This window comes from Vipera berus (assembly GCF_964194415.1).
Source record: "Vipera berus genome assembly, chromosome: 4".
Classification (NCBI taxonomy): domain Eukaryota; kingdom Metazoa; phylum Chordata; class Lepidosauria; order Squamata; family Viperidae; genus Vipera; species Vipera berus.
This window is the reverse complement of record NC_138206.1, coordinates 55393483-55420983: the sequence shown is the minus strand read 5'-3', so window position 1 is coordinate 55420983 and position 27501 is coordinate 55393483. Positions and strand designations below refer to the sequence as shown.

At 43.9% G+C, this 27501-nt stretch overlaps 1 protein-coding gene across 3 annotated transcripts in view; it reads right to left on the bottom strand.

The window, feature by feature from the left end:
- Positions 1-27501, bottom strand: part of DYRK1A (dual specificity tyrosine phosphorylation regulated kinase 1A) — a 127650-nt gene that overhangs the window by 31525 nt on the left and 68624 nt on the right. The window lies entirely within an intron of this gene.

Genomic DNA, 27501 nt, shown 5'->3' with positions numbered 1-27501 from the left:
TTTAAAAACCACCATAAAAATTATTGCAAAATCAGTCCTCTCAATTTATAACAATGACTCGTGTTTTAAATTTTGGTCCCAACTGTGATGATAAGTCAAAAAAACTGTATTAACAAATTTCAGAATTACTGAACTATTAACAATCGATAACTACAGTATCAATACATTTCAGAACAACTCAAAAGTGATTTGCGTTATATAATTACACAAATAATATAAATTGTGCTGTTTGTATTGAGACACCACTACACAAATGAAATGAGTCGTCGTTTAATGATGCTAATTGGGACCAGAAACTCCATCATTAAGCCAAAAAATCTTGTGACTGTGCTTAGCAACAGCAGTTCCAGCAGTCCCAGTTGCCAATGTTAAAGGAGGAATTGTGCAGGTTGTTAAGCAAGGACCTCATGTGACTGGGACTTCCAACTTCTTGCTGGCTTCCCCCTTGACTTTGCTTGACTGAAACCAGCAGGGGAGATGGCAAATGATGGATCATGTGATTGCGGTGATGCTGCAACTGGGTTAAGTATGAGCTCCAGTCATAACTACCACTCATTCAGTGCAGTCATAAGTTCAAATGGTCCCCGAGTGAGTGGCCGTTAAATGAGGGCCACCTATAATCAATCAGAAAATTGATTCATTCGAGTCCATTGCACTGAGGTCTGGGGGAAAAAATCAAGATTTTACTGTAATGAGTTGAAAAGAGACAGGCAAGCAACATATGGGTGTCTTCTACCAACTTCTCTCCCCAGTTCCCTAGGCCCAAAAGCCACTCCCCAAAGTAGGAAGTTTTGCTGAGTGCCACAAAAATTGTGGCTAAAAAGGCAGGAGAATCTCCAAAGATTAGATGGAAACACTCCCCGTCTACTTGGTCATTTTTCAACCAATCTTTCAAGCTGTCTTGTCATCTTCCACATATTTTTTATCTGGACTGAGCCAGATGTGTTTCATATACGCACTGAGTTCTAGCAAAACTGCATATAGAAAGAAACAAACCTATCCCAACCAACCAGGACACTCTACAGTTGTCAGCCCTACTCCACAGTAAGGCTGAAACTACTTTTATTATTAAGATCAGTTATAATAATAAAGCTCCATCAAGTCTGATTTTGCTGTGCCTCCTCCCCTTCTTACAGTTCAGCGAATTAAGACAGGCATCTCTCTACCTGAACTACTTTTGAGTATTATCCTGCTGCTATTTCTAGGCTTATAAAATGTGTCAGCCCCTTTTTCCTAGGCAATGGCTCTTGCATACCTCCTCCAAGATCATCCTTCCTTACTCTCTACAAGAGTGATGAAGCAGTTACTGCCTTCAATTGGTATTTTCTGCCACAATCTTCTTTTCCTCCCCTCAACCAGTGGTATAGCAGCAAAGCTGAACAGAGGGAAATGACTTCCCCTGCCAATTAAGAAACACAAGGTCACTTAGCTTAGCATCTGGTGATCACTTAGAGAGGTCTAGCTATCCTGAAGCATGTTCCAGGCTACATTCCCTCTCTAAGATGTCAATGTATATCAAAAATATTTATTTTAGCTATCGAAACTGTATTAATACCATTACCACCATGTTAAGAGTTATGCTTAAAGAGAGAACGATGCTTTCAAAGAAGACAGGAGAACAATTAATGGTGCATGTCTTGAGGATATACAAAATAAAATCACCTCCCCCCCCAACTCTTGATTATTCGTTACATCTAGGATTGTGTATGGGATATACGTATACACAATTCTGTACACATCAACTGAAAAGGTGCTGAATTTTCAAGTTATGTATGGAACTGCTTTACTTGGTTGTAAAACAATAGGTTTTATTGGAGAATTTTGTATGTATCTCCACTAGCAGCTTTTCTTTTTCACATTTAAGTGAGAAACTTGTTTAAATCCTCTTCATTTTTCTTTGACAATGCTTTCAAACTTAGTAAAAGTTTTTCAATTTAAATGTTATTTAATGCGTAACAAACTTGTGGCAATCTGGTTCTGCTGTTCCACTCCACAGTGTGTCGATTTTTAGCCCAACTTTTTTAAGAACAGCATTACTGGATTTTTTTTGAGGTTAGTGGTTTAAAATACAGAGACAGTATTCTATTTTTTAAAATAGAAAATGATATTATTTCAATCTGGTGCTTATTTTAAAATTCTTGAATATTAAATCTTAACACAGAGAATTGGGGAGCCAATTAGTTAGTTACTGAGGTGACTCTATTGCTTTTAATATTTACTGTCTTCCCTTAGCTTTTAATATCAGCTTTAAAAATTTTCAGGTAGTAAATTTTAATATGTATATATTGTTTTATAATTTTGTTGTATGCTGACCAGTCACTTTTTTGTGAGATAGGCAGCCAAATAAATTGGATGGGTGGACTGACTGACTATCAAAAATATTTTAAGGGATTGCCAACAGTGATGTGACAATGCTCTCCACTGAAAACAGAGATTTACTATTTCTGTGAATCATTTTAGCTCAAACAACTAAAATAGCATTCATTTCAGAAAAAAAAAGAATATTGTTGCTCAGCTTTCCTCCACACACCAGTAGGCATAACACAATATCCTTGCTACATTTTTTAAAAAAATTCCATTACAGAATGGGAGGTTTTCTGGGGAACTTTGAAGTTTAGGACAAGATGAAGCCTCATCCACATACAACTAAAATTAGGCTAGACTAGAGCATCAAGTCTTTCATCAGTTAATAGCTACATAAATTTTGGACCTATCGTGCAAAGAAGAGCACAAAGAGCAGGCAATTTCAGTCAGTGATGGCAAGGATGAAGATGTTGCTCTCTTTTTTATGGGATGCTTCAGAGTTCGATTCTAATGGAGATGCAAAAAAAGTACTCACTCAGTGAGAAGCTAACCTCACCCTAATCCTGTAAAAATGTCAGAATTTGAATGGGAAAACTAGTCTAAAACACAACCCAAGCAGGCAGGAATACTTATTGATTCTAAGATTATACCTACATTATATGCTACCCACCCCCCAAGAAAATGGGCTAACCATCGAGGAGAGGGCTATTGGGGAGTCATAGCTCATGTGGTAAAAGGTGGAACAAGATGCCCGCTATGCCTAGAGAGGTTTTTGGTCAGCTTCTGCTGGTATACCAATTGTGGCTCTCCCTAAAACAGGATTTACTGGGGACCATCACTCATGCTTTTTGTGATATATTGTTTAGTTTATGCTTGAAGGCCAGCCAGAAATTTCTGCTGCTATAAAGTGCAATGGACTGTGCACTTATTGATAGCTTGTGAGAGTGCCATACTACACTATTGCTGTTTCTAACTGCAATTCAAGGTTATGGCTGCTACCATTAAAGTCCTATATGGCTACAGGTCTAAGTATATTTTTCCCATAGAGATTCTGCCCACCCACTCACCCATCCAAAAAAAAACCTTATTCACCACAAAAAAGGATAGAATGTTGATGCAACATACTTTAAGTTATAAGACAATAAAATGCCAATTTCCCCCGGGGGGGGGGAGAATAAAGGAAGATTCATAATACCTAATTTGCCACTTATCAGTCTCATTTTCTGAATCTGAAATGTCATCTATCAGTAGGTTTTATATCTTTTTAGCCTTTATTTTTATCGTACTGATGGACTTCATATTTTACCATGATTTCTGGTATCTCAAACTTTGAGTTGTTTCTTCTACAATTTATGTACCATTTAAAAATAAAACATTAGGAATACTTCATAACCCTTTTTTAAAATCCCATTTATATCCCGCCCTTCTCCGAAGACTCAGGGCGGCTTACAATTTAAAGCACAAATCAATGTGCTTAGTTCAGAAAAATGGAGAAAAAGGTTGGAGCTATAGCACTGTGATAGCTGTTACACTACAATTCCCAGCATTCCTCATCAATGGCTATGTCTTCTATGCATGCCAGAAGCTGCAATTAACCATAATTTGGAGTGCTATCATTTTAATTACAACATACAGACTCAAAATTAAATATAATTTGAAAGTATCAGCTAATACATTTCAAAAAGCAACTTACAGGTCAATGAACTGAGTGCAGAACATAAATTACTAAATTATCCACTATAAGTTTTGAAAATCTTCCCACTTAGCCAGTTGCAGTGCAGACCAGAATAGTACATAGCAGTGTACACTTTATGGTGCCTTCACATCAGTTTGTAATTCTCGGCAACTGCCTGGATAAGTCACTGTAGTTTTCTTGGCAAGGTTTTACAAAAATGGCTTGCCATTGCCTCCTTCCTAGGGATGAAAGAGAATGACTGGCCCAAGGTCATGCACCAGGCTTCATGCCTAAAGTGAGACTAGATTTCACAGTCTCCTGGTTTCTATCCTGGTGCCTTAATCACTGTACTAAATTGGGTCTCAGTATAATGTAGGTGTGGTTCATCTTAACAACTAGACTACAACTATTTACATGCATCAAATCTATGTCCAAAAGAATTCAACAATGCTATCAGGAAATTATGCAATGAATTAAGAATAGAATATATATTTAGGGATGTCCAATTTAAACTTTGCAGGGGGGGAATGCATGTTGGGATGGAATAATGAATGTGTACAGTCAAACAACTTGACAGATCATCTTGTAACAAATTTACCAAAATTAGAATTTCACAATTCAACAAAATATATTGCTGTAGCCTAAAGAAGATAATGGATTTTCCCCACATTTCATTAATTAGACAGGTGGAATAAAATGCAGAGCTATCTAGAAATGGATTAGGAAAACAGAGTTGCTTTATTTAATTCTAGTGTGCGAAATTACAAAACTACCAAGAAATATATGGATACATATCTGGGAATACCAGATTAATAAATATATTTGGGCTCTTCAAAGTACAGGTAAGTACTCTGAGTACCAAACATCCCACCAAACCTGCAGTCACGTTATCATAATCTGGGCACTGGGCAAATGGTTCACATTTACAATGGTTGCAGCGCATCACTGTTTGTGACCTGCCCTCCTGGATTCCCCAGAAAGTCAACAGGGAAGGCAGCAGGGTAGGATCGGGGTAAGTCTCCCCAACTTGTCCACCTTCTACCAGCCCCTCTGCACTTGTACTAGGTTGGCCACTTGTGCACCCCTTGATCCTCACACTTCCCTCGTATCCTCATGTACTCCCAAGCGCCTTCCCCAATTCTTCTTAAGCCTCCCTCATGTAGCATCCCCAACCTTTGCTGTGCTTCCCTCACACCCTCACATACATACACACGGATCTTCCCCCACCCAACAGCAGCCATTGAGGGCCTGCTTGCAAACCACCTGGAACTTGAAATTTCCTGCCAACTGACTTAGAAGTTGCTTTGCCTAATGACTACGAGATTCAATAAACAATGGTGACCAGGATTGCAGGGATTATCATCACTAATCAAGGCAGTGGTGATTTATGGGCAGGACTATCCGGATATCTGAAAAGTTCTATCATCCAACCTTATTGATTCCCCCCCCAAAGAAGCAGTTCCCTGCTTTTACTTTTCAACATATTTTAAATATTCTGAACTCAAAAGAGTGTATCAAAGTGTTTTGAGATTGTAGTTGGAGCACATTCCCTATAGTTCCAACTGTGCTAACATCTTGGGAGCTTAAATTTAAAAAAAAATCTAGCCATACACTTGGGTGCATTAGCCTATGTAACAATAGTAGTACATTTCTGATGATAGGTCTGAGAAGAGAAAAAGCAGAGAATGAGAATGAGATGTCCGTTAAAATCCCATCCAGTAATCCAAAATGATTAAGAATCATTTTGGATTACTGATTCATTGAAAAAGGTATCAACTGAAGACAGCAGAAAATCTCTCGAGATTGAGATTTATGGGCAACTCAACTCTTGTCTACCTTCTGTAATATTAATAATAATACTTTTTTTTTGCAAATATCAATTAGCTGGCTGCACAACTGGTCAGCCAACTAACTGACCAGAAGCAGGGCATCTGCAGGCTCATTTGATATTGTGGAATAGAATAACTTGTGTTCCCTCAGCAAACTAGAAAAGGGGAAGCAGACAGATTGTTCCTGTTTTAGAGATCAATGTACATCTGGCCATGCGTGACCTCCAACCAGCATTATGAGCAAGTATGTGTTTCCCAGTACTGGCAATGAGTGACCCCCTCATCATTTCAACTTGGCACTCATAATGGGGCATAACTGTTCTTCAAGAACGATTAGCCGATCTGCAAGAGGGGGCATCTGAGGACTAACCCTTCACATCACCAGAAATTATTCTGTGGGGCCCTTTGTACTCCCTAAGCTTAGTTGTTTTCTTGAGACATTTCAGTACACAACTAGGTAATATGATCAGGAAATCATTCTCTTCTCACTCATTTTATATCATTCATCCAAATTTAAGGAACTTTTCCTATAATTATTTAGTACTATGTATCTTTTTATTTTCACTAGTCTAAACAATCTGATTATTTTCAGCAAATGTAGGTCCTTTTCTGTAACTCAGGGCAATAACAATCTGAAACTATTGGCAGAACTGTTTGTTCAAATTTCATTCAAATTTATAAACAAAATGGGACAATTAACTCCATTTATATTCACAATATTAGAATTATTCACTTAGGTAAGAATTAAACTTCCTATTTTATTTTATACCTACAACAGGAGAAACAATCACTTATTACAAAAGAAGGAGACCTGCTTATCAAGCTTATGCCCTGTTTCTAAAAATTTTAACAGATAAAGAGATAATTAAAAGAATAGGTGGAATAACATTTTGCATATATGAAGGTGAACAAAGGCTTACAAAGTAGAAGGTTTACAATTACAACTCTGGCACCAGAAACAGGAGAGGAAAGTTAGCCAACAAAATCAAGTGGGGATTGTGCTGTGTAAGTCATAAAAATATATACAAGTATACTCATTCAGGATACTTTGAGTTAGCTCAGTGCAGAAACAATTTTATGACCAATGCCTTCATTTACAACTTTAGCATCCCTCAATCATGTGATCATTATAGTCAACATGTGTTGTTGTATGGATGACCTGTTGCTTTCCTTCCCTCCCTTGCAAAGCAAACATTAGAAATTACAACAGAATTACAAAAAAGTAAGCAGGCTCACAATGGGGAATACAGAATGAATGGAATGAGATGGCACTGGAAGTTGCAAACATGATATGCAGAGAGCTAATGCATTTCCCGTGATGTACCTGCTTACTCTCTTGCAATCCCTTTTCTTCTCCAATTCTTCCACTCTGAGGGAGGGAGATCAGGCACAGGAGAGATTTCCCACAAAAATCGTGGAAAGATTGCTTAAATAAGCAGAGGGGGAGAAGAAGAGATTGGAGAAAAAGGGATTACAAGACAGGAAACAGGAACACAAGGGGGAATACACTGGCTGTTTGGATAGCATAGAATCACAGAGCTGGAAGGGACCTTGGAGGTCTTCTAGTCCAACCCTCTGCCCAAGAGAAGAGTCCTTATACCATCTTGGACAAATGGTTGTCTAAACTTCTCTTGAAAACCTCCACCAATAAAGCACCAACAACTTATAGGAGGCAAGCTGTTCTATCTATTAATCATTGTCATTCCCAAGAAATCCATCCTTATTTACAGGTGGAATCTCTCTCTGACAATCTGTTACCCATTGCTGTTGTCTTTCCCTCAGGGTCTATGGAGAATAAATCAACACCTTCTTCCCTGTGTCAGCCCTTCAAGGATTGGAAAACTGCATTCATGCTTCCCCTAAGCCAGGGGTAGGCAACCTCGGCTCTTTTATGACTCATGGACTTCAACTCCCAGAATTCCTGAGTCAGCATAGCTGACTCAGGAATTCTGGGAGTTGAAGTCCATGAGTCATAAAAGAGCCGAGGTTGCCTACCCCTGCCCTAAGCTTTCTCTTTGTTAGAATAAACATACCCAGTTCCCTTAGTTGTTCATCATATAATTTAGCCTCCAGACACCTCATCATCTTTGTTGCTCTTCTCTGCACTCTTTCTAGTGTCTCAGCATCTTTTGTATTGTTTTTTAAAAAACCCATTAGGGTTATTTTCCCATTATGCCTCTACTTATTCTCTTCTAATCTCTCTCTTTCCAATGAATATAAACATTCATTCCTTTGTTATCCCAGCACTCAGGTAAACATTCCAAAGGGTAGATGGCTGGTTAAAAGAAAAACAAAAGCTGAAGGTGTGAAAATGATTAGTCGTCTCAGTAATATACAGCAGCTGGGAGCCAAATATCAGAGGGAAACATTCCAAAGGGCAGGGGAGTTGGAGAAAGTAAAGTACAGTAGCAGTGAAGTGATTCCTTTGTTTGTCAGAGCTAGTCTTGATTATGAACACTAAATGAGGACTATCTACCGTGTTTCCCCAAAAATAAGACCCATTCCAAAAATAAGACCTAGCTTGATTTTTGGGGGTGGGCCTAATATAAGCCCTACCCCAAAAATAAGCCCTACCCCATCCCATTGTGTTTTTCATAGGCAGGATCGCATGCCTCTCCCCCCACCCTCTCTGTCTGCCTGCTGCTGGTGCCAACACTGTGACGTGCCTAAGCAGCTACTGATGCATGCATGCATAAACCCATTGCAACGTTGGGCAGGACGATGACTGCAAAGGGTGTGTGCGGATGCCCTAGAGCACTGGTTTTGTCACAACTCAGTTTCCCATTCCACCCCACCCCCATCGGGCTGTTCCGGTGGGCGGGATTACCTTCCGCCTTCCCCACCACTGCATTGTGAGGTGGCATGGTGATTGGTCAGCGGACACGCTACAAATGGGGATTCACCATCCCCCCAAACTCTGCCGCTGCCAAAGTGGATCCCGGGCTGCAATGTGTGCTGCAATGGAGAGACAGGAAGTGGAGCAGCAGGCACAAGGGAAGGAGGAGTGGGGAGAAGAAAGAAGAAAAGTGCCCAAGAGGCAGGGCCATCCCGGCACGAAAGCACCGCCAAAACAGCAGAATCCGTGTGCCTACCTGCCACACACTCACCACCCGTTAGCCATGCTCTTCATGGCGCACTGCAGCTGATCCGAGGCATGGAGAGCATGGCTGACGCAGGATGAGCGTGTGGCAGGCGTGCACACGGACTCCGCTGTTTTCGGTGGTGCTTCGGTGCCTGGCTGGCCAGGACAGCCCCACTTCTCACTGGGCCACTTTTCCTCTTTCTTCTCCCCCCTCTTCCTTCCCTCACGCCGGCTGCTCCACTTCCTGTCTCTCCACTGCCGCACACATTGCCCGGATCCACTTTGGCAAACTTGTTTGCGGAGGAATGCGACAGAGGAACACTTCAGGGGAGGGGATCCGCCAAGCAGCTTGGCAGCGGCTTTGGTGGGCGCAATGCGACGCAGCTCGGCCAAAAGCGGCCGCAGAACAAGTGGGGCAGTGTGGGACAGATCCCCCCCTCACCTGCCCACCTTCCCTTTCACTCCCCTTCCAAGCCGTCTTTGCAGCTCTGTCCACCAAAGCGGCAGGTGGAGCGCTAGAGCTGGAAAGCACCTGCTTTCCAGCTCTGCTGCATTTCTCCGCCACCGTGGAGCTGGAGAGCTTGCCCCACCCACCATCGCCCAGATGCCCATTTCTATGCTAACCTTCTTTCCAGCTCTGATGCGTTCCTCTGTTGTGTTCCTCCACGTCGTGTGCGGTCCCACAAACAAAAGAAGTTTGTGGGAGTAAAAAGAAAAAAAGTTCAATCAATTCCAACTCTGCGAGATTTTTTTTTTTGCAAGAAGTTGGAGTTAATTGGTTGAATTAAAAAAAAAAAAAAGCTTCGGTAGCTGTGCGAGCAGAGCTGTGTAGAGGGCCAGGTGGCTGAAAGCGCCAGCAGTCTGGCTTGTAAGGGGAGTGAAAGGGAAGACCCCCCCTAAAAGCGCCAGGCACTGTAACAGAACCCGTTACTCTCTAGCAGCTGCCAAGGCCCACCAGAGGGAAGGCTGGCATCTACCGTTACCAGCACTTATGGTAAACATGGCGGTGTTCCGGCTCTGGCGGGTAAGAGGCAATGGGCATGGGTGCTGCAGGCAGAACGGCAGCTGATTTCAGCATTCTCCCCGACCCTCTGCCGGTGCTCTGGCCTTGGCCACACCCCCAAGCGCTCACCACCTGCTGTAATGTAAGACATCCCCTGAAAATACAAATTTGTACTTTTAGGAGGAAGGAAGGAAGGAAGGAAGGAAGGAAGGAAGGAAGGAAGGAAGGAAGGAAGGAAGGAAGGAAGACCTGGTCTTATTTTCGGTGAAATAGGGTATATGGTCCTTTCATTCAAAATAATAATTTCTTATACCTAATTAATATACAAATATTAAATTGCAAGTAAGACAGGGAGGAGGACAGACAAGGAGAATTAAAGCATATTTCACACCCAGATTAAAACAAAAAATAGAAAGAATTACAAAAGTCATGGATCTACAAGTGCATTCATAGGTATTCACAGTGAAGATACAAAGGGAGACATACAGTCATGGCCGAAATTGTTGGCACCCCAGAAATTTTTCCAGAAAATCAAGTATTTCTCACAGAAAAGTATTGCAGGAACACATGTTTTGCTATACACAGGTTTATTTCCTTTGTGTGTATTGGAACACAACAAAAAAGGGAGGAAAAAAAGCAAATTGGACATAATGTCAAACAAAACTCCAAAAATGGGCCGGACAAAATTATTGGCGCCCTTTCAAAATTGTGGGTAAACAAGATTGTTTCAAGCATGTGATGCTCCTTTAAACTCACCTGGGGCAAGTAACAGGTGTGGGCAATATAAAAATCACACCTGAAAGCAGATAAAAAGGAGAGAAGTTCACTTAGTCTTTGCATTGTGTGTCTGTGTGTGCCACGCTAAGCATGGACAACAGAAAGAAGAGAAGAGAACTGTCTGAGGACTTGAGAACCAAAATTGTGGACAAATACCAACAATCTCAAGGTTACAAGTCCATCTCCAGAGATCTAGATTTGCCTTTGTCCACAGTGCGCAACATTATCAAGACGTTTGCAACTCATGGCACTGTAGCTAATCTCCCTGGTCGTGGACGGAAGAGAAAAATTGATGAAAGGTTGCAACGCAGGATAGTCTGGATGGTGGATAAGCAGCCCCAAACAAGTTCCAAAGGAATGCAAGCTGTCCTGCAGGCTCAGGGAGCATCAGTGTCAGCGCAAACTATCTGTCGACATTTAAATGAAATGAAATGCTATGGCAGGAGACCCAGGAGGACCCCACTGCTGACACAGAGACATAAAAAAGCAAGATTACAGTTTGCCAAAATGTACTTGAGTAAGCCAAAATCCTTCTGGGAAAACGTCTTGTGGACAGATGAGACCAAGATAGAGCTTTTTGGTAAAGCACATCATTCTACTGTTTACCGAAAACGAAATGAGGCCTACAAAGAAAAGAACACAGTACCTACAGTGAAATATGGTAGAGGTTCAATGATGTTTTGGGGTTGTTTTGCTGCCTCTGGCACTGGGTGCCTTGAATGTGTGCAAGGCATCATGAAATCTGAGGATTACCAAAGGATTTTGGGTCGCACTGTAGAGCCCAGTGTCAGAAAGCTGGGTTTGCGTCCGAGATCGTGGGTCTTCCCCAAACATACGTCAAAAAGCACCCAGAAATGGATGGCAAGAAAGCGCTGGAGAGTTCTGAAGTGGCCAGCAATGAGTCCAGATCTGAATCCCATTGAACACCTGTGGAGAGATCTTAAAATTGCTGTTGGGAAAAGGCGCCCTTCCAATAAGAGAGACCTGGAGCAGTTTGCAAAGGAAGAGTGGTCCAAAATTCCGGGTGAGAGGTGTAGAAGCTTTTTGATGTTTATAGGGAGCAACTGATTTCAGTTATTTTTTCCAAAGGGTGTGCAACCAAATATTAAGTTAAGGGTGCCAATAATTTTGTCCGGTCCATTTTTGGAGTTTTGATTGACATTATGTCCAATTTGCTTTCCCCCCCCCCTTTTTTTTGTTGTGTTCCAATACACACAAAGGGAATAAACCTGTGTATAGCAAAACATGTGTTCCTGCAATACTTTTCTGTGAGAAATACTTGATTTTCTGGAAAAATTTCTGGGGTGCCAACAATTTCAGCCATGACTGTATTTGGGAGAAGACCTGGCAGAGCCAGGGCAAGGAGTTAAAAAAGGGATCAATTTATAGTCATTCATAGCCAGAAGCCAACTAAGCCAAACCTCCTTTGAATGCCTTGACTCTTATGTAACTCTAATAAGATGCTGACCTTTTAGTTGAGAAGATTCATGTACGTAGGCTTTTAACAATAAATCAATTAATCTGAACCTTCATGTGTGGCCCTGATTTTTTGCACCTGACCTCACGTGACAAATTATGCATTGCAATGCGAATCAATGATGTTGAGATACATACAAGAGGTTGGGGTTTCTGTCATGACATGACACACTTTTTATTATTTTCATCACTATAGTTCAGGGTGGATTTGATTTAAATCATGATTTAAATCAATAGTAAAAAGGCTTGATTTAAATCAACTCGATTTAAATCATAATTTTTAAAGACCAACTGTCATCTCTGTCCCTTAGCGGCTCCTCCTCTGACCCGCTGTTGATTCACTGACAGTCCCATTCACTTTAATGGGACGGCTGGTGATGCAGCAGTGACACAACAAGGTGAGAGACGTGGTGGGTAGCAGGTGAGTGGATGCCTGCTAACAGGCACTGCCATGATGAATCTGAAATGACAGGTGCTCTTTAAATGTAAGGACTCATTCTTGCTGGTAGTTAGAATCTTTAATATTACTATTTGCAAACAAAATGAAGGTTTCCTATTTACAAGCCTCTCAAGAGTATCCTAGAGGTCACATTCCAAGTGCCCCACATAAAATCCTCACCTTACGACCAGTCACCTAACGACTGTTCAAAATTATGACTAGCCCCAAATGGGTATTTTATATCCATAAAGCACTTCTGCTCATCGTAAAATGGGCCAATCCCAACCCTGCATGGTTATGTGACATTTTGGGAGCTTGGCAACTGGCTTGCCTTTACGTCATTTGCAGCATCTGACAGTCACGTAACCACGATTTCTGACTTTTTTTGTGTGTTTCCAGCAAAAAATGACCATTCTGAATAACGGGTTTACATACCATGGTATTCATTTAACGGCCACTACAAAACATGCTATAAAATCAGGTCTGGACATGTGGGTGCCTTGATTTATGACTATGATGGCTGATAACTTACAATCAGGAATCTAGTCCCAATTGTCGTTAAGTCGAGGATCACCTGTACTGAGGTTTAAGGAATAGCCATTTGGGACAAGAACTTCTTACCACTAGCATCCCATTGTTAGAATCATTGCTTTCCCCAAAAAATATGTCCTCTGTTTAATTCTCTCTTATATTATTTAATTCAAAACTTTGCATTTGTGCTTCAAATTTCTTGTAGAATACATTTATCTTTACTGCTTTAAGTAAAATTTAAAACACGGAAAACCTTTACTTTTTACTTGTTTACTAGGCATTTAAACTATTTTAATGGATTATTTGTAGAGATTTTTAGTATATTTAACAGAATCTTTAGTTTATATTTTTATTATTCAGAGATTCTGCTTGTATGTCTTATCTTGAGAAAGTGCCTTTTGAAAGAAAACATACATTTCATAATTGAGAGTTAACACTGATTTTGAACTTTACTGGTTTTTTAAATCATATACAGGTAGTCCTTGACTTATGACCATAATTGAGCCCAAAAGTTCTGTTGCTAAGTGAGACAGTTAAGGTGAGTTTTGTTTCATTTTACAACCTTTCTTGCCAGTTGTTAAATGAAACACTGCAGTTGTTATCAACACAGTTGTTAAGTAAATTTGGCTTCCCCATTGATTTTATTTGTGAGAAGGTTGCAAAAGGTGATCCCATGACCTCAAGTTACTGCAACCATTATAAATATGAGTCAATTGCTAAATGTCTTTGATCATGTGACTTTGGGGATGCTGCAATGGTTGTAAGTGTGAAAAACGATCATGTCACTTTTTTCAGTGAAGTTGTAACTTCGAACAGTTACTAAATGAAAAGTTGTAAGTCAAGAACTACGTGTATTTTACAAGTCTATTATAAGACAGCCAGTTTGATGTAGCGGTTTAGGTGGCCTAAAAACTAGAAGACTATGAGTTCTAGGCCACTTTTAGGCAGGAAAGCATGCTGAGTAACTCTAGGCTAATCGTTCTCTCCCAACAAAAATAGAACAAACTAGGTAGGCATAAAAAGAAACGGAATAGGAATAAAAATAGGAATAAGAATAGGAATAGAATAGAATACTTTATTTGGCCAACTGTGATTAGACACACAAGGAATTTGTCTCCGGTGCAGAAGCTCTCAGTGTTCATGCAAAGCAATTGAGGAATAATAATTATAATATAATACTATAAGAGTGGGTAATAAGAGAAGATGAAAAGGATGATAATAATACTACAACCATACAACATGGGTAAATCAGGTGTTCAGCAGTGTGATGGCCCAAGGGAAAAAAATGTCCCTGTGTCTAGTTTTTTTGGCATGCAATGCCCTATAGTGGCATCCTGAGGGGAGGAGTTGAAACAGTTTATGTTCAGGATGTCTGTAGATATGTTCTGAGATTTCCTTTTGACCCACGCAATATACAGATCTTCCATGGAAGGCAGGCTGGTTGCAATGTGTTTTTTCCCCCTGCAGTTCAAGCTACCTGCTGGAGTCTGTACCTATCCTGTTTAGTTTCTGTACCAAACCAGACTGTTACTGAAGAACAGATGACAGACTCAATAATTCCTCTGTAGAACTGTATCAATAGCTCCCGGGACAGTCTGAACTTTCTAAATTGATGGAGGAAGAATATTCTTTGTTGTGCTTTTTAATGATGGTTTTAATGTTAGGTGTCCATTTCAAATCAAAACCAGTGGGATGGCGTAAGTGGCTGTGGCAGGGTATTGGTAACCGGGGCGTCTGGGTCAGATCCCCCTGCCACCGGCTTCACCTCGTCACAGCTGTACTGGCAGCTCACACACACACACACGCACACACACACACCTCATATCCATGGTAGCAACCATACGGAATTGGTGACCGGCTAGCTGCTCAGGCTCTTAAGTAGGGCTTATATTAGGGCCACCCTGAAACTCAAGCTAGGGCTTACTTTCGGGAAAACACAGCATATATGTCTCTTTGCTGCCTACTAGTGATAGATTAGCCTTCCTGAACAACAACTTACAGAATTCTCAGGCAGTATGATGGGAACTGTCATCTACTGGAGTACAAAGGGTATTAGGCTGAAGAATTATTTTTCCAACTGCATTTTTCAAAATTAAATCAAGAGACTCGTATGCAGTTCTTATGCACTGCTATAATTTATATGACCACTGTTTTAATATTACATTAAGTTTCTCATGTATAAGCAACTTCCTAGTCTTACCTGATATCCATAAATACCATACAAAACACCAAACATAAAATCTTGCACTTTTAAAGAGTATTTTATCTCCATAAAAATTCTAGCATAGAGTCTTAAAAGTATGTCTTCATTGCAAGCAAGAGAAATTAAATCCTTATTTCTTCTCCTGTTCTAAAATCTGTCTGCCTGCAGTAAGTGGAAACTGCTGCAGATCATTAAATACTCATTTATCAATGTCTCTGGCCAAGCAACACAATGCAGCAGAATAGCACACAGAAAGCACCCTGAACCCCAGCAACAGCAGCTAATTAGCATAGCCTACCACTAAAACAACACCATATGATTGGAAGCATTTGGTAGAAAGCTGGCCAATCAAGGTAGGTTATGCAAATAGCAAGCTCTGGTTGCCAGGCTAGAGCTGCTTCTCTTTGTCCAATAGGAAAACAAGCAATAAACAAGAAATGAAATTGAGCTTTGTCACATTTTCTAGTTTGTATTAACACTTTCTAGTTTAAAGCAAAATTAGTAGCAACTGCACGGGATTAGAATAATGTTCAATGTTTTACCACCACCACCCCAAAAAGGGCAGGGCAATATTAAAACTGGAACAGGAACTAGAACTAACTACTGCAGGAGAAAATTTCTCTGTAACTACAATTCTACTATAGCAAGTTGCCACAATAATATAATAAAATATAATATAACAAACCTTGCTGGATGGTCTAGCATTTAATTTTAAATGTTTTAGAATGCTTTTTATAGCAATAAATAAGGTATTTAAATTTAAGAAAAGCAAAGAGAACTGGCATAAGGGGGTGGGGGTAGAATTTTCAGTATCAGAAATTTTAACTGCTTCCCCACTCTATTCCATCCAGATGGAATCTAGGATAGCAATATAAATCAATACACACCAAATGTTTTAAATTGACTAGGTAAAATTTTCTTCATGTACAAATTTAAAGGCTGCATCTTTGGAAAAATGATGAAACAAGTTAAATTAATGAATAAAAGCATACAATATTCTAGAGCACCAGGTGGGGGGAAAACGGTATCATGTTATAACTCAAAAGGCAGAAAAAATTGTTGAGCTTTTATAAAAAGTTTCTAATCTCACAGCTTCACTGATGAATTAAAATACTTCATTTTTTCCACATGCAAACTGGCTTTCATCACCTATAGAAAACTGTCTGAAAGGAAAAACAGAAGGCACAAGCAATGCTACGCTTGCCCACCATTGACCAATACAAGAAATTGAAGGAGAAAATATGATACAGCTGGAATTAACTCCAGTCTGCTGGCCTACTATTTCGATCTGCATTAAAATTGTTATAATTCCACATGTACAAGCAAAAGACAATTATAGCTGAAGCAAGAAGAACATGAGCAGACAAGAGAAAGAATAAATGAAACCCAATACTTATGATTCCCCAAAACAAATGTTCCTGATGATAAATTAAAAATTGAGGACCAGAAACTGAGCATGCTGCAAATATGGCCATTTTAATGTTATGCTAAATATTCTTAAGCATAGAACAATACCACTATGCAGTGGGAGGACAGTTTAGTGAAATCTATCAACATATATATTGTTTTGAGTTTAATCAGGAAAGGAAAGGCATAATTCTAATGAATAAAACATTGGAAAACCCAAAATAATCCCATGCTTTTCCAGCATAAAATGTAAAACAAGAATCCACACATATGTGTATAATGTCCAGCAGGGGATGCTTCATGCTAAGATCAGGAAAAGCAAAGATCTCTCACAGCACACAACACTGAATACAATGTTATTAAGTAGTTATGCTTCACTTTACCTTGTTCCTTTATTTCCTACCTCTTGTATATATAAACCTTGCCTAATGTTTTGTATTTCCTCCGACCAGTATAAGAAAAGTTGTTGAAAGAAGTGTTTTGGAATGCATGGGAATATATGCAAAGCATCTTTTTTGAAATGTTAAAGTATCTATCTTTTTCTAGGCTTACATTGGTTGCTTCAATATTTATATTTATGTATAGGATCAGTTCCTAAAGCAAGCATTGGCCTGGAAAAATCTACACTAGGTGCCCTAACAATTCAAAAGTGTTCCTTATGTGCTCCTGTACTTTCAGAAGTATCTTTTTCAAAGTATTTCAACAGAATTAAGAAACATCCTTAGTAATTTACCTCACAACACTATATTTCCAATGCAAAAATAGCTGAATAGGCAGTGTCACTGCACTACAATTTTCCTCTTTTATAAATTATGGTTTAATAGCTGAGGAGGGTCTGCATTTACATTATATATTTTTTCTTCTTTTTGGATGTTTACATTTCAGCCTAATATTGTTCTGTTCTGCAGGTTGCTTTGTGGTTGGATTTCTTCTCTGCCCTGGGATATCTTTTCATTAAGCCTATTATTGCATTGTAATTTATAGTGCAACACATCTACTTGCTAATATTTAGGGGATTATGGGGTCTATATAATCAAGCCCAATTGGTGTCAGCCAGCATAACTCATGTGCTATAGATACAGTTCATAATAATAAAAACTCTTTCAGATTCTGAAGAGAATATTAAGTGCATTCCAATTTCCATTTAGGCTCTAAAAATCCAGCAAATTGGATTTTTAATATTTGTGTTTGTGTGTTTAATATCCACACAACAAAACTCATAAAGATTTTGATGAGCCTCATGTGTTATGGATTTAGAAATAATAATCCCTGCCAGATTTGTATTGACATAACTCCCATTATTTTAAACAGTTCCTGCTACTACAATTGATTATAAATCAGTAATGAAACAAATCCACAATTATTTCTTACTCACGTATATAGCAGATGTTTCCCTCAATGCTTTATGAATTATGAAGTAGTTGTGTGTACCTTTATAATACATAGGTGGATTTCCTGGAAAAATCTGAATTAGAACTTTTTTCCTGTATAAATGAGTATGATTTCAGTTAACATACAGTACTTATCTTCCATATCCATAGCCTGTTTAAATATTTCACCTAATTATTTAATATGGGGAAAAATCTTAACCTGTTTTATGAGATTTAGGAAGTGGGTTTTTTAAAAAATAAACCTCTGGTGTGTGGGAAGAAAATTATTTTTATTGGAAAGTTAGAAATTGTATCACGCAATATGCAAATGCAATAAATGTGGAACATACTTTTTGCTTCTCAATTGTTAGAACAATCACTTGAAAAACAAATATCTTAGAACTTTGAAATTGCCAATCTTGGCTGAAGTGGAAAATTTTACATACCACTACTCTTACTTTACACCTTACACTTTTTTCAAACGTTGATGTTCATAATTCCTCCCCTCATCCAACTCATGACATTTTATTTTTAAAATAGTAAATTATGGTAATAAAAGACTCCTCTTCAAGCAGCCTGATCAAAATCTCATGTCACCTCATCAAAGCAGAGAGTACACACACCCCTGCAATTCAATAGAACACCACACAATTACCGTATATACTTGAGTATAAGCCGAATTTTTCAGCCCACTTTTTGGGCTGAAAAATTCCACTTCGGCTTATACTCCAGTCAACAAAAAAACTTACCGAGGACTTGTGCGCGGCCGAGGCTTTGGTGCTTCCGGGATCGCGCACACCTCTCCCAAGCCACCGCCGTCCGAGACCTGCCGAAGTTTGGGGAGGTGCACCTCCCCAAACCTCCCCAAACGTCGGCAGGTCTCTGTTCCTCCGCGCCCTGCCTGCCTGCTTCTTTCCGCAGCGGAAAGAAGCAGGCAGGCAGGGCGCGGAGGAACGGAGACCTGCCGACGTTTGGGGAGGTTTGGGCGCCTCCCCAAACCTCCCCAGGTCTCCGTTCCTCCGCGCAGACCTGCCGACGTTTGGGGAGGTTTGGGCGCCTCCCCAAACCTCCCCAAACATCGGCAGGTCTCCGTTCCTCCTGCCGACATTTGGGGAGGTTTGGGCGCCTCCCCAAACCTCCCCAGGTCTCCGTTCCTCCGCGCAGACCTGCCGACGTTTGGGGAGGTTTGGGCGCCTCCCCAAACCTCCCCAAACGTCGGCAGGTCTCCGTTCCTCCTGCCGACGTTTGGGGAGGTTTGGGCGCCTCCCCAAACCTCCCCAGGTCTCCGTTCCTCCGCGCAGACCTGCCGACGTTTGGGGAGGTTTGGGCGCCTCCCCAAACCTCCCCAAACGTCGGCAGGTCTCCGTTCCTCCTGCCGACGTTTGGGGAGGTTTGGGCGCCTCCCCAAACCTCCCCAGGTCTCCGTTCCTCCGCGCAGACCTGCCAACGTTTGGGGAGGTTTGGGCGCCTCCCCAAACCTCCCCAATCGTCGGCAGGTCTCCGTTCCTCCTGCCGACGTTTGGGGAGGTTTGGGCGCCTCCCCAAACCTCCCCAGGTCTCCGTTCCTCCGCGCAGACCTGCCGACGTTTGGGGAGGTTTGGGCGCCTCCCCAAACCTCCCCAAACGTCGGCAGGTCTCCGTTCCTCCTGCCGACGTTTGGGGAGGTTTGGGCGCCTCCCCAAACCTCCCCAGGTCTCCGTTCCTCCGCGCAGACCTGCCGACGTTTGGGGAGGTTTGGGCGCCTCCCCAAACCTCCCCAAACGTCGGCAGGTCTCCGTTCCTCCTGCCGACGTTTGGGGAGGTTTGGGCGCCTCCCCAAACCTCCCCAGGTCTCCGTTCCTCCGCGCAGACCTGCCGACGTTTGGGGAGGTTTGGGCGCCTCCCCAAACCTCCCCAAACGTCGGCAGGTCTCCGTTCCTCCTGCCGACGTTTGGGGAGGTTTGGGCGCCTCCCCAAACCTCCCCAGGTCTCCGTTCCTCCGCGCAGACCTGCCGACGTTTGGGGAGGTTTGGGCGCCTCCCCAAACCTCCCCAAACGTCGGCAGGTCTCCGTTCCTCCTGCCGACGTTTGGGGAGGTTTGGGCACCTCCCCAAACCTCCCCAGGTCTCCGTTCCTCCGCGCAGACCTGCCGACGTTTGGGGAGGTTTGGGCGCCTTCCCAAACGTCGCCGGGTCTCCGTTCCTCTGCGCCCTGCCTGCCTGCTGTGGAAAGAAGCAGGCAGGCAGGGCGCAGAGGAACGGAGACCCGGCGACGTTTGGGGAGGCGCCCAAACCTCCCCAAACGTCGCCGGGTCTCCGTTCCTCTGCGCCCTGCCTGCCTGCTTCTTTCCACAGCGGAAAGAAGCAGGCAGGCAGGGCGCAGAGGAACGGAGACCCCGCGACGTTTGGGGAGGTTTGGGGAGGCGCCCAAACCTCCCCAAACGTCGGCAGGTGTCCGTTCCTCCGCGCCCTGCCTGCCTGCTTCTTTCCGCTGTGGAAAGAAGCAGGCAGGCAGGGCGCAGAGGAACGGAGACCCGGCGACGTTTGGGGAGGTTTGGGGAGGCGCCCAAACCTCCCCAAACGTCGGCAGGTGTCCGTTCCTCCGCGCCCTGCCTGCCTGCTTCTTTCCGCTGTGGAAAGAAGCAGGCAGGCAGGGCGCGGAGGAACGGAGACCCCGCGACGTTTGGGGAGGTTTGGGGAGGCGCCCAAACCTCCCCAAACGTCGGCAGGTGTCCGTTCCTCCGCGCCCTGCCTGCCTGCTTCTTTCCGCTGTGGAAAGAAGCAGGCAGGCAGGGCGCAGAGGAACGGAGACCCGGCGACGTTTGGGGAGGTTTGGGGAGGCGCCCAAACCTCCCCAAACGTCGGCAGGTGTCCGTTCCTCCGCGCCCTGCCTGCCTGCTTCTTTCCGCTGTGGAAAGAAGCAGGCAGGCAGGGCGCGGAGGAACGGAGACCCGGCGACGTTTGGGGAGGTTTGGGGAGGCGCCCAAACCTCCCCAAACGTCGGCAGGTGTCCGTTCCTCCGCGCCCTGCCTGCCTGCTTCTTTCCGCTGTGGAAAGAAGCAGGCAGGCAGGGCGCAGAGGAACGGAGACCCGGCGACGTTTGGGGAGGTTTGGGGAGGCGCCCAAACCTCCCCAAACGTCGGCAGGTGTCCGTTCCTCCGCGCCCTGCCTGCCTGCTTCTTTCCGCTGTGGAAAGAAGCAGGCAGGCAGGGCGCGGAGGAACGGAGACCCGGCGACGTTTGGGGAGGTTTGGGGAGGCGCCCAAACCTCCCCAAACGTCGGCAGGTGTCCGTTCCTCCGCGCCCTGCCTGCCTGCTTCTTTCCGCTGTGGAAAGAAGCAGGCAGGCAGGGCGCGGAGGAACGGAGACCCGGCGACGTTTGGGGAGGTTTGGGGAGGCGCCCAAACCTCCCCAAACGTCGCCGGGTCTCCGTTCCTCCGCGCCCTGCCTGCCTGCTTCTTTCCGCTGCGGAAAGAAGCAGGCAGGCAGGGCGCAGAGGTCCGGAGACCTGCCGACGTTTGGGGAGGTTTGGGGAGGTGCGCGCGCACCTCCCCAAACCTCCCCAAACTTCGGCAGGTCTCCGGACGGCGGCAGCTTGGGAGAGGTGCGCGCGATCCTGGAAGCACCGAAGCAAGTCCTCGGTAAGCTCCGGGCGGTCACTTGCTTCGCGTCTCCTGAGGGAAGGGGGGGCGACTGGAGCGGGCGTGTTTCCTCGCCTGCTGGGCGCCGCGATTTGCCCGGGGAACGCGCGGGCCCCGAATGGCAGCGTGGAGCAAGGAAGCTGACAGCCAGGGCTTCCCCGAGAGCCGCGGCCACACAGGGTATTCCTGCGTATTCAGGCTTGCAAAATGGCGGATCGAGCCTCTGCTGGCGGCAGAGGCTTGCAGAACGGCGGATCGGCTTATACTCGAGTCAACAACTTTTTCCAGTTTTTGGGGGTGAAATTGGGGGTCTCGGCTTATACTCGAGTCGGCTTATACTCAAGTATATACGGTACATATGCTATCACCCAAAATTCCACAATCTTTTCAGTATTTTGCATTAAAGCAAATAAAGGATTTCATCAACAGCAATAACATGAACAGAATTGTAAGCATGCCTGTGCTAAAAGAAATGGAAAAAACAATAGTTCAGCATGGAACACAAGAATTGGAACTTTACAAGACAACAATAAAGTTCAAACCACTATTCCTTTCATTTAAAGAAAATATTTAGCCACCATACATGTCTGGTATCTGTTCTCTGGAATGATATTCTAACCAGAGATATGTATGTATGTATGTATGTATGTATGTATGTATGTATGTGTCAAGCCCTGTGGGCTTGACATTGAAGGGAGGTGGGAAGATGAAGACGACACCTGGGAGGGTCTTACCCATTTGCCACTGAACAGCTGAGTGGTTCCACGGCTGGCACGCCAGGCAGCTGTTCGGCACGGAGAGGCATCAGGAACCTGAAAGCATGCCGCGCATCCGACAAGCAGCTGATTGATATTGGGAGGTCACCAGGAGGCCAGGTGCCGGCAACGTGTTCCGCATGGCCGAACAGAGCAGAGAGCCGGAGGCCTGCTCTTATCATGTCAGCCACCGGATGCTGGTTAGGTGGGTGGGGGGGGGTGGAGCCAGGTGGGAAAAGCATGTAAGGTGCTGGGAGGGGATTGCTCCCAGTGCTAACTTTGTTTGCAGTTGTGTGATTAAACGCATGCCAGAACGTTCCTTTTCTGAAGCCAGCCTCCTGTGAATTCCACAACTTGTTTTCTGTTCTGGAACCAGGGGTTGGTAAGGACTCTGACAGAAAGTTAGCACTCCCTTTTTATTTGTCCCTACCCATTACCCTTGGTGGGCTGACAGTGCTCTGTTCAGGGACCAGGGGATGGCTGAGGGTACACAGGAGATGGTGCCTGTGGGCGATGATGGTGGCAGTAACCGTAGGGTTGCAAGGCAAAGCTGCAGAATGGGTGGCGGATTTGTACAGTGACCATGCCAAGGAATTGGCAGACTCCAGTCTGTTTCTGGAGGCTCTGCGATCCCGCTTTGAGGATGTCTCACAAGTCCAACGGGCAGAGGGGGAGTTGCTGGCACTGAAGCAGTGAGGCCGGTCCGCGGCTGATTATGTATGTGAGTTCAGGCGGGTGACCGGCAGGTTGCAGTCTTGGCCGGAACACTTACTGGTCCACCAATTCCAGGCAGGTTTGGACCGTGACCTGCGCCAAGCATGTGTCTACTGTGGCATCCCAAGCCAGTTACAAGACTGGTTCTGTGTGGTGGAGGACCTGGATGCAGGACTGCAGGAATTCCAGCCAAAGGTGATGGCCCATTGGGGCCACGCAGAACTGTGGAGAAACCAAGGGGCAAAGGGTGGATAACCCAGAGCCCCAGTCCAGGTTCCTCTGCGGGTACTCCTCGCCCGTTTAGATGCTTCCGCTGCAACCAGCCGGGACATCGGTTTGCGGAGTGTCCAGTTCCCGTTCCACGGGGGAATTTAGGGACTCCTGGGAGAGCCGGAGCCACACCCAAGAAGACCCCAGAGAAGTCGGGGGCTGTGCACCAGGCAGAGGGTCCCACCCCTCGAGTGGAGGTCCCGGAGGAGGCAACAGCCGCCACAAGATATCAGCTGGTAGCCTACGACAGCTCGGATGAGACAGCAGAAGATCCAACGGTAAGCGAACCCCTACGACTGTTTGTCATCCCGATTGTTTTGACAGGTCCACAGACAGGCCACCATGGGGAGTACAGGGCCTTAATCGATTCTGGCTGCATTTATTGCCTGATCAGTAAGGCCATAGTTGCTGAGGTGGATGGCTCCCTTCTGGGGGGGCCTCCAGCCACCCTCATAAAAGAGCCAGTTCAGCTGGAGATGGGGGCCCATTGGGAGGTCCTCTAATTTATAGTGGTCCCCTCCATAACAGAGGCCGTTATCTTGGGGCTGGCTGGCATGGCTGGACAAGTGGGGCCCTACGATCTGGTGGGGGGGATACTAAAAGTTACAGATTGGGATTGGCCCTCGACTGCCTCCTCATGAACAAACAAAAAAAGGCGGAGAGAGAACCAGGGAGGAAGTAGTGGGGCAAGGGAGTGCAGGGGGAAAGCCCCCTTCCCAGCGGTGTATGCTGACCTTGCCGAGGTGTTCAGCGAGCACAAATACGATGCGCTACCTCCCCACCAGCTGGCCGATTGTGCAATTGACATCCTACTGGGTGCCAAGCTTCCGAAGCCCAAGATGTATGCAATGGCGCCCAAATAAATAAAAGAGCTGCATCAGCACATTGACAAGAACCTGGCAAGGGGGTTCATCCAGCTGGCATGGTCACAGGTCGTGGCTCCAGTACTCTTTAAGGAGAAAAAGGACGGATCCCTGTGCTTGTGTGTGGACTTCCACGGCATCAACAGGGTTTGCGTTGAGAACATGTACCCCCTTCTGCTGATGAAGTATTGGCCCATTTGGTGAAGGGCAGGGTGTTCACTAAACTCGAACTCTGGGAAGTGTATTATAGGGTCTGAGTCAAACGGGGGGACAAGTGGAAGATGGCATTTAACTGCCCACTAGGAAGTTACCAGTTCCAGGTGATGCCATTCAGCTTGCAGGGAGCCCCTGCAGTGTTCATGCAGCTCATCAATGAGGTGTTGCATGAGCACTTATACCGGGGTGTTCTTGTGTATCTGGACGATATTTTGATCTAGACCTCTAATGTGACAGAATACGTCGGACTGGCAAGACAGGTGCTAGAAAAACTACTGGCAACACACCTGTACGTGAACTGTCCAAATGCAAATTCCACCAAACCCAGTTGTACTATCGAGGGACGGGGTGGAGATGGACCCTGTGAAAGTCAGAGCTGTGTTGGAGTGGCAGGCACCATGAACCCATCATCAGCTGCAGAGCTTCCTGGGATTTGCAAACTTCTACTGGCAGTTCATCCCCTCGTTTGCTAAGGTGGCCCTGCCCCTAACGGACCTGCTCCACATGCGACATACAGTGGGTAGGCCAAGCCCCGGTCAACCACTGACATGGACTCTGGCCTGTCAGAGGGTCTTTGAGGACTTGAAGGCCCTTTTCGCAAGGGAGCTGGTCTTACATCCCAATCCTGACCTGCCGTTTGTCGTACAAGCTGATGCCAGCGACATTGCAGTTGGGGTGGTTCTCCTCCAGAAGAATAGGCAAGGGACACTACAGCCCTGTGCTTACACCTCCCGTAAGTTGACGGACATAGAACGGGTGTGGGCGATATGAGAAAAAGAGGCGACAGTGGGCATTGTCGACTTGGCAACATTTTTTGGAGGGAGCCAAATAGCTGTTCGAGGTGTGGATGGATCATGAAAACCTTGAGGCCTTGCAGACACCGCAGCGTCTGTCCCCAAAACACGTACGATGGGCACCATACTTCCAATGATTTTGCTTCCAGTTGAAATATGTGCTGCAGGGGGGGGTAAGAATTTCCTAGCGGACATACTGTCACGTATGCCCCAATATAATAGCAGGCGGGGGGGAGGTGGTACAGGCCATTATGCCTCCTTTCAGGCAGTTGACTGCTCAGGTGGTTGCACGCAAATTGGCAGGTGACCTGTTCCAGGAGCTACACAGAGCGAACGAACCAAGACGATCCCTGGCTGCTGGAACATCAGGCCCTGATGACTAAGAAGGAGGGGTTGGCTTGGAAGGGCGACAAGCTCTATGTCCCACAGGCAATAAGGCCTAAGGTGGATTTAGAAAGTTTATACACTCCTGATAAATGCTGTGTTTTTGAAATGTAAAAAAAACCAGATGAAGATAAATCACTTCAGAATTTTTCCCCACCTTTAATATAACATATAATTTAATCGACAAACAAAGTGAATTCTTTTAGGGGGGGGGGGGGAATAACAAAATGTACAATAACATGGTTAGCAATGTTAATTCAGAGCAATGACATGAGCCGCTTGCCCTTGAGGAGACTGATTGCTTGCTGATGCAGGTAAACCCCAAAATATTTATTTTTACAATTAGTTGTTACATTTACTATCATGGGAAATCTGAAATATACCTTTCATTAAATCAGGGGTATGTGAAAGTACAGGTCAGTACTCTGATTGAAGATTTTTAAAAATGAAGAGCTATAGAAATACACAATGAACTAAATAAATTCTGGTTAAATTTGAGCCTTACTTAGTGATATTAATATTTCCACTAATTGTTTGTACAAATGTTTCACATAGAAAGAATAAACAGAATTCTAAAAGATTTGCATTTCTCTTCAAGATCACATATATCTAATGTGCTGCCTTTTTGAAGCATAAATGGCTAGGATATATTATAAACTGAACCCTAGTATTGAACAGGCTATTGTATTTTATAACTTTATTTCTTCCAACTCTGTGACTTTGGACCAGATGGGCCAAAGAGGTAACTGGAAGTATTGCTGAACTCGATCTTGTTCTTGTATACTGAATATTCTGTGAACACAACAGCCAAGGTACCCACTCAGAATATAAGGAACTTGTCAATGTGATCCTTTGGGAACTTGAAAACTGCAATAGAAATTATGAAAACAATTTGACAACTTTTAGCCAGTGTAAAGCACATTTTTTCCTATTGGAAGTGTGCTTCAGCACTAAATAAACAAGGAGTGCTCCTCTCCAACAAGGCATACCTACACTCACCTATACTTCATTTTCTAATTTCCTGGAAGGAAATGAGATGTGACGCCTTTTCCGTGGCATCCTGTTGCTCTGGAATTTTCCCATGAAAGAAGCAAAGCTTCACTACTATATATATTTTTTTACAGATATTAACTTATTTTAAACCAGAAACCACGTTGATGCTTCCACGCCTACTGTTTTTTATTATTTTTAACTTGTCCTTGTTTTGTCTTATGACATTACAGTGGATATAAAAAGTCTACACATCCACATGCCAGGTTGAAATGTAAACAAAATCAGACCAAGATAAATCACTTCAGAATTTTTTTCCATCTTTAATATAACATATAAGCAGTGGATTGTTAAAACACAATGGCTATAGAGTTTATACACTCCTGATAAATGCCGTGTTTTTGAAATGTAAAAAAAAATCAGATGAAGATAAATCACTTCAGAATTTTCCCCCACCTTTAATATAACATATAACTTAATTGAAAAACAAACTGAATTCTTTTAGGGGGGAAAATAACAAAATGTACAATAACATGGTTAGCAATGTTAATTCAAAGCAATGACATGAGCCGCTTGCCCTTGAGGAGACTGACTGCTTGCTGATTCAATTGAAAAATAAACTGAAATCTTTTAGGGGGGAAATAACAATTAAAAAAACTAGAATAATTAACAGCATAAGCGTTCACACCCTCTTATAAGAGGGATGCAGCTGTGTTTAGAACTAACAATTTACATTCAATCTGATGTTAACTAGCAGTCAGCACATACCTGCCATCCATTAAGGTGACTCTGATTAAGCCC